An 8,926-nucleotide genomic window follows, 5' to 3' on the forward strand; every position below is an offset into this window, starting at 1 on the left:
TCTTGCTCTGCCGCCCAGCTGGAGTGCAGTGGCCGGATCTCAGCTCACTGCAAGCTCCGCCTCCCGGGTTTACGCCATTCTCCTGCCTCAGCCTCCTGAGTAGCTGGAACTACAGGCGCCCGCCACCTCGCCTGGCTAGTCTTTTGTATTTTTTAGTAGAGACGGGGTTTCACCGTGTTAGCCAGGATGGTCTCGATCTCCTGACCTCGTGATCCGCCCGTCTCGGCCTCCCAAAGTGCTGGGATTACAGGCTTGAGCCACCGTGCCTGGCCACAAATTCAGGCTTTTAAATAGTGTGAGCATTTATTGGTGGGAGAATTCAGCAGGAAGGGTACAAGAAAAGCCTCTTGAAAGATTCTGTCTGAGCAAAGGACTACTGCAATCCCACCTTCTTTCCCCTTGATCTGAAAAACCATCCAGGAATGGCTGATCAAACTTGTTGATGCAAATTAATCCACTAACTCACTCATTCATACATTTATCCTATCACATATTTACTTTCTCATTCATTCAGTAATCTGCTCACTTGCCTATTGTGTTAGCCCACTGTCTTAAGACAGAAGCACTGAAAATGATTCTCTTTTAATAATACAGACTGGGTAATTTATTAAAAGAAGAGATGCATTTGCCTCACAGTTCTACAGGCTGCGAAATCTCAGTGCATGGTGCACTGCCAGGGTAACCCCACAGCAGAAGGCAGAAGCAAGCATGTAAAACACAGAGAGAGGACCCAGAGGCCAAATTCACCTTTTAAGAACCCACTCTCACAAGAACTAACCTGTTCCTACAACAGCAATAGTAGACCTTCCATGAGGGGTCTGCCCTCATGACCTAATCACCTCGTTAGGCCACATCTCCCAGCACTGCTGCATTGGGGGTGAACACAGGAACTTAGGGGAGACACACTGAAATCGCAACACCTGTCCATCCACACAGACATTTCTTTCTGCTCTCCCTCCCTTACCCTTCCCCTACACAAAGGCTCATTCATGCCACAAACAGTGGGGACCACAGCCCTACTTCCCAATGGGTCCGCAGCAAGCATGAAACCAGGCAAAACAAAATACGACAGTTCAACCTTTCAGTCATTTATGCAGTACCTACTAAGAGCCAAACACTGTGCTAGGTACCCATGTTTTTAAATATTTATTGGCTATTGTTCCCACACTGTTCAAATGTTGGATTTTGATTAATGTAGATGTTTGGATATATATCGGTTGTGAAAGAATATTAGCCAGAATGTTACTACTGGTTAAGTTGGGGGATAAGAACTCAGGAGAGTTGCAGATACTGTTGAACTTGTAAAAACATGCTTTTGTTACTTTCTAAATTTAAAACATTCTAACAAGAAATAACAAAGAAAAACTGTCCAAAGAGTACATCTGCTTTCTCATATGAATTATGTACATTTATCTTATTCACTTATGGCAGTTTGTAATTTTTGTTTAAGAGCATGGGCTTTGTACCGAGACATGGGTTTAAATCCCAGTTCTGCCATTTACTAGCTAAGGGACCAAATGTTCCTAAGCCTCAATGTGTCCACCTGTAAAGGGGGTAACAGCATAGTTAATTCACAGGAGGAAAGGATCTAGGTGATAATATCTCACATATCGCCTGGCACCAATTGGCACTCAATCTCACATGGGGTTGGGGGCATATTATTTTTGCTTTTACAGAGCTCAAAATCTATCATAGGAAAAAAGATATAATTTATTCTAAGTACCCCCAAAAAGATGGAATAAGGTCAGACAGATGGCAATGGCAGAGAGAGCGCTTTCATTTGAATAAGAGGAAGAATTTTAAACCAGATATCCAACAAAGCACTGGAGGTTGCCTTAGGAGGTAGCAATCCCTCTGCCCCTGGAGGTGGGCAAGAAGAAGGTGGGCAAGAACCTGGGAGAAAGGTAATAGGATCCAGTCAACAGATGAGGAAACTGGACAGGCTGCCTGTGATAGACGTCCTGCAGGCTGCAGATGTAAAGGGCCTATCATAGTCATAATTATTTGGCAAAATTATATGTGATCATCCTTAATGCAAAATCACAATGAAGCTTGTGGCTATTTTATTTGTACTTGTGTTTTATTTTGTTTTATTATAGTAATAACACTTAACATGAGATCTACTCTCCTAATAAAGTTTACAACAAAACATTGCTACGTATTGGCACAATGTTATAGAGCAGGCCTCCAGAACTTATTCATCTTGCATAAGTGAAGTTTTATGCTCAATTTTTAAAATGATATTTTATTTTTTCCTTATTTATCCTTGTGGCTGACTTGCCTTTTTTTTTTTTTTTTTTTTCTGTCTTTATAGCATCAAGAGCAGAATGTGCCCCTGACAACTCAGCCACGGGGCAGGTGAGGCCAGCTCCAATTGGCCTGGATCTGCCAGTGTGCAGTTAAAGGAAAAGCTTCTCCTTAGGATACAGTTTCAACCAAGAGATGGTATCAATTCTGATTTTTTAGAAAAATTTTACTATAAGCCAAACTTTAAAAAAAAATTAAGATACCCTAATCTCTATCAGAGCACAACCAGGGTTAACTAGTAGTGAGCTTCCAGTAACTGGGAGTGTATAAGTTAAGGCAAGTGGACAGCAGGAGGGAGCTGGCATGGCTGAGTTTGTCCCAGGAGGCCTCTGAGTTGCTTCCAGCAGGGCATCTTCACAACCACAATGGGCTGGCAGGGCCACCCTCAAACACTCTCTGGGTATCTGCCAGGACTTCCCTTTGCTTGTGCCAGGATGTTAGCCCTGCTTTCAGCCTCTCATGAGTGCTCCTAATAACTAATAACTCCTGAGAACCATCAAAATGCCGATGCCTTCTGACCCAGATATCCGATTCCTTAATAATCTGAGATACATCATTGCCCAATGGGGAAACATTGTACACAAACAAAAATGCTCACCACAGCGGCAGGAAGGGACTGGTTCACCTATCATGGTCCATCCGCTTGCAGGAATGTGAAGAAGCAATACAAAACGAAACTCAGTAACACCACAAAGCAAGGGGCTGACTTTACTCAATAAGAAAGCTGAGGAATGGTCAGGTCATATGATTTATTCATTCAATTATTCATTCAGGTAGCCACTTATTCACTGACTCATTGATTCAATGAACCTCATGCTGGCCTCAGGCAAAGTGCAAAGAGATGTCAGTCTGGTCACCTGGCCTTGGGCTGGATGTCTCGGACACCAACTCTTCCCCTCAACACACACACCCACACAGACACATATATGCGCGCACACACACAGGTACACACAGAACCACAGGGGCACACACAAATGCTGGATCCTAGGTGGGAAGAGTGAAAGGCCAGTCCCTCTGTGTCCTGGTACCTCACGAGACCTATGTTTGAGACTCAGTTCTGTCTCAAAATGCAGATCTGGCAAGTCATTCCCACTTTCCAGAACTCTCTGTTCCCTGGTCTGTGAAATAGGAGAATGACACTTTTCCCATCTTACTAGGGCTTGGGCTTCCTCGATTTTGCAGTTATCTTTATCTGGTAACCTGAGAAATACGTCTTGAATTCTTGAATAGGGGGTTGGCTAAAAAAAATCCTCAGGGAACTTTCCTACCCTAAAACATTCCTGTGGGCCTTTCTCAGTTTCTGGTTTTCTTTGGCAGGCCTGCGTCATTCCCAGCATGTGCGAAAAGGCCTTTGTTGAAACATAAATGAGCTTTCAATCCCACTTCCTCTTTATTCCCTCTGCCTATTCCCAGGTAAATCATTCAAACTCTGATCTTTCATTTCCTTGTTTCTAAAACTGAGATATGAATGACACACACGTAGTCCATGGTCCTGGCCCATAGTAACCACACCACCTGTGTTGACCTCTATCAAAACCATCATAAGCACCTTCGAAGGAAGAGAGGGATGCAGGAGGGAACTAGCAGACTCTTAAGGCTGGAAAGGAAGCATTTGGTAATTGCAGTATCTCAAGCTAGGAAGGACCTTAAAAGCTTACCTAGCTCAAGCATTCCAGGTTTAGATCAGCCTTACAACAGCCATCCAATCTGTCTGGATGCCTCCTGTAGTAGGGGACTCACTCCCTAATGAATCAACTCCCTCTTGTCTTTGGAAAGGTCTTCCAACTGAACTGGAATCCAATCCAGTGAAGCTCCTCCACTCGTCCTTTTAGCTGGACCCTCTGGGGACCAAGACAGCAGACGAGCTGCCTCTTCTACAGGGCAGCCCTCCAAATGGCTGAGGCCACTGTCTTCTCTGCATTAGAAGACCTTCCTATGGTAATATCCTTCCACATAAGCTATGACTTCTATTCCCAGGAAATCCTGATTTGTCTCCTCTAAATGCACTTTCACTTATCTGTGACCCTCTTACAATGAAATCAGAGAGGGATAACCCTGATCTTTTAGCTCAGAGCAAGCAAGCTCCCAGGGCTTCAGAGGCCCTGCAGGTCACACAGATGACAGTGGATGACCAGGGGGCACATGCCTTGTCTAAAGTGGGTGACTAATCCTCATCCCAGTCACTGACAGCCTTGCAGGGATTCAGGCCAAAAGAGAAGCCAGAGACTAAGATTTGTAACAAGAAATCTCCTGATCATTTTATGTTGGCAACAACTGAAACCACACACAAAGTCTTAAAACTGTCTGTGGACTGCATCTGTCTAGGGGCCATTTACTTAATCATTTTATAGGTATAAAATCTTTTGTGAATTGGATGAAAGTTTGACCAAACCACAGAAAAACCAGACACAAACTTCTGCTCCAAACATTTGAAAGGATGCACAGATCCCTGGGAGCCACTCCTGGATCCCAGGAAAGAATATCCTCATTGGATGCAACATCTTGTCTAATAAGACAGACTCAACAATATCAAAGTGACCATTTCCTGCAGTTGTGCAGTGCCTCAATAGCACAGCAACAAGGAAATCTAGAATGAGGTGGGGGTGCTTCCTGCTGAAGCTTCCCAGGTTTGTGAAACAGAAGCAAGCTAAGATATATTGCATGCTCACCACGTACCAGATACCTCTTGTATTATCTATCCCTATCTCTTCCATCAGCTCCATTGGCAAAAGAGAAAACTGAGGCTCACTGAGGATAGCTGCATGACCCAGGGCAACCAGAGAGAGCACAGAGTTAGCACTGGAAGACAAGATTAGCAGCAAAGCTTACACCCTTCAACTATACCTTGCATGCAGCTAGGCAGTACACCCCATGCAGTAGGCCTCTAACAAAAATGAAGCTCTGCAATTTCAAATTTTCCTGGAACCTTTAAACTCAACCAGGAGGAGTCTGAAGATGTGGCCTTCAGCTCTCCGGGATCTGCCTGGTAGAAATAATCAGAGACAGATTAGGAGTGAGAATGAGCCACGTAGACATAAAAGTGTTGGCATGGGGCCAGACATGGTATCTCATGCCTGTAATGCACTTTGGGAGGCCGAGGTGGGCGGATCACCTGAGGTCAGGAGTTCGAGACCAGTCTGACCAACATGGAGAAACCCCACCTCTACTAAAAATCAAAAATTAGCCGGGTGTAGTGGCTCATGCCTGTAATCCCAGCTACTCAGGAGGCTGAGGCAGGAGGGAATCGCTTGAACCCGGGAGACAGAGGTGGCAGTTAAGCCAAGATTGCACCTCGCACCATTGCACTCCAGCCTGGGAAACAAGAGTGAAACTCGGTCTCAAAAAAAAAAGTGCCAGGATGGGGCTCTGGAAGATGACAAGTGGTGGAATGAAGTTCTGAGGAGGCGGACCCAGTACACAGCTCTGGGACAAGCCAGCAGGCGGCGCCTCCTTCTGCAGATGCTTGATAAGCATGTCCACCTGTCATCCCTGAGTCTTGCCTTGAGTGGGGAGAAGTGAGGACTCATTTTCCAATAACACAACTAATTCCAATTGTGCTCGATAAAGTGGCACACGAAACCCTGGTCTGCTACAGAACATGATACTCAGGGGTTGGGGGAAGGACAAAAACACCTCTCTGACCTAGAGAAGGCTGGGAGAGGGGGAATAAAATGCTCAAATAGGAACGAGATCCAAAGCTAGATCAAGAAAACTAAGTTCCTTGACAGTAAATGTAAAACCAAAGGAAGACTATTCTTCCCCACCCCGTGCTCCATTTCTCCCGCATCTTTTTCTCCATTTACTGCAAACTTCTTACTTGAAAGTTTAAAGAGCTGGTACATTTCAACTACTTTAAAGTATTATAGCAACCCGAAAACAAGCTCTTGCATTTGACGCTGGGCAGCCATCGCTGGGCTCCTGACGGCTCAGCTAGAATCAAGCAGGTGTGTTCTCACGGACTTGCCTCTATGTTACTCTGAAGTTAGGTCAAGGCACAGACACATCTGCTTCCAACTATGGTCACTCCCTAAAGAGCAAAGTGTGCTCAGGCTTCAGAAGGAAACGCGTCTGTATTTGGAGAGAACAATCTCCCCAGCCCGCATCGACCCCCCGCCTCTCGTCCCTCACTGTCATCTGGGAAGATGGGCGTCAGCTGAAGTCTGTGACCTTCAGCACTGCAGCAACGAAGAGAACCCGGGTCTTACCTGGCAGGGAGGCACTCAGGGGATGCCCGCGGAGGTCCAGTCCTGGGCCCAGGCCCACTGGAAGCAGCAGCTGGGAGAAGACACCAGCCCCACGAAGCCTCCTCCAGGCGGTCACCTGTCAGCCACTCGACCACTCTCCCCCCCGCCCAGTCTCACAAACTCAGCCTCTAAACAAGACTTCCAGTAAGTGTGGAGACTTTCCCCAGGCCAGGGGGCCGGAGAGAGGACCAGCTTGAAAACAAGTAACTAAATACATACAGTTAGAAAAAAGGCTTGAAAGTTACAGAATGAGATAGAAAGTGTGTGAGAAACAGAAGAATAGGGAAAGCGGGGAAGACACTTCCTTGGGGAGAAATGCCGCAGCCTGGGCCAGCCCCGCCACTGCCCTGGAACAAAGCTGTCTGGAGCCTCCCCAGGGGCAAACTGGCCTCAGCGCTGGGATTCCCCGGCTAAGAGCACGGGGCTGGGGAGGAGCTGGGGCGGGGGCGGGCCTAGGAGCGCCGGGCGGGAGCGGGCGGGGGCCAAGCCGCGAAGGAGGAGGAAAATCAGGGGGCCGGGAGCGGGGAGGGGCCGGAGGTGCAGGGGCGGACCCCAGAGAAAACGAGAGAGGCCGACCAGGGCCCAGACAGTGGCGAGGGGGCTGCGGGGAAAGGTGGGCAGGGACCTCGGGAGGGCTGTGGGGCACTGGACAGCGTTAGGGGCCAGGCGGTAACGAGGCTGCCCTGGGAAGCCCAAAAGAGGGGCTGACGACTTTCTGTCCAATTATAGACTTCACTGATACTCTGCTCCCTTTTCCAGCTGGTCTGAAATAGACCACCGACTAGTGCCGCAGCTGCCCGAAACTTTGGGAAGTTTGGCGCCACCAGGGGGCCTGGGGAGGGGGCGCGCTTGGCTCTTTGTCCGGATCTGAGAGTCTCCCTCCTGTCTGAGCAGGTGAGAGCAGGTAACGCGCACCCCTCTGTGCTAGGGGTTCCACCTATAGGCAGCCCTGTTCGCTGGCTGTGACTTCAGCTCTCAGGACAGAGTCATCGCGTCCTTATTTTGGGGATGAGGACAGTGAAGCCTCTGAGAGAGCCTTTATCGCCTGCCAGCGCGCCCAGCAGAGCAGGGATGTGGGCCCACGTTGGCCTGATGAGGACGCTCCCCTGGCTAATGGGCTTCCCAGCCCCCAAAGGCAGACCATGAACAGGTGCAGGCCCGGGGCACCCTTCTGCTTTTTCTTTCTGAGCACTGTTCCTAAAAATGGGCCAGGCAGGAGTATTTTGAACTAGATGAGAACATGGCTTAATCCGTGTGACCTCCCCCACCGTCAACTCCCATTCTGTCTCCTAAACTCTGGGGTGTCTTTATTTGGTTGCCTGCTGGGTAGCAACGACTTCATAAACAGGCAGAATCGGGCTCCTCTGTGACCCAGGGAGTTCTCAAAAATCCAGCTGCTTCCTCCCTCTCCGGTCTTGTTTTCTAGCCACTCTTGTGGAAATTCATTTCACATGTGTTGACTGAACCCCCCTCCTCCGTGTCTGGTGCCCATCAAGTAGAGGAGAGGCCTGGCCCTATCACGAGAAAGGAGAGAGGCTGAGATGAGTGCCCTGCTTGTCAGTTACCAGGAGGGCGGGAGGCAAAGAAGAGAGTGATTGCACCTGCGAAAGCCCAGTGCGTGCGCCTTTGGTGATACTAGTAGTGCATTGAACCAGAGCAACTCCATCTTGAATAGGGACTGGGTAAAATGAGGCTGAGACCTACTGGGCTGCGTTCTTGTCACTGAATGAGATAGGAGGTAGGTACAAGACACAGGCCACAAAGACCCCACTGATAAAACAGGATGCAATAAAGAGGCTGGCCAAAACCCACCAAAACCAAGATGGTGACCTATGGTCATTCTCACTGCTCATTATATGCTAATTATAATGCATTACCATGCTAATAGATACTCTCACCAGTGCCATGACAGGTTACAAATGTCATGACAACGTCCAGAAGCTACCCTATATGGTCTAAAAGTTTCCCTCAGTTCTGGGAAATCCCCTCCCCTTTCCCAGAAAACTCACAAATAATCCACCTCTTGTTTAGCATATAATCAGGAAAGAACTATAAGTAGATCTGGTCAAGCAGCCCATGCCACTGCCCTGCCTATGGAATAGCCATCCTTTTGTTTCTCTACTTCCCTAATAAATTTGCTTTCATTTTATGAACTTGCCTTGAATTATTCTCCTGGAGTCTGGATTGGGATTCTTTTCCGGTAACACCAGTGGGAACACAGACAGAAAAGAGGGATGAGACCACCACATTAAATTACAATAAGTTACAATAAGTGCTATGGGCCGGGCGCGGTGGCTCAAGCCTGTAATCCCAGCACTTTGGGAGGCGGAGACGGGCGGATCACGAGGTCAGGAGATCGATACCATCCTGGCTAA

The sequence above is a fragment of the Piliocolobus tephrosceles genome, chromosome 7 (genome assembly GCF_002776525.5).
Source record: "Piliocolobus tephrosceles isolate RC106 chromosome 7, ASM277652v3, whole genome shotgun sequence".
NCBI classification, from domain to species: Eukaryota; Metazoa; Chordata; class Mammalia; order Primates; family Cercopithecidae; genus Piliocolobus; species Piliocolobus tephrosceles.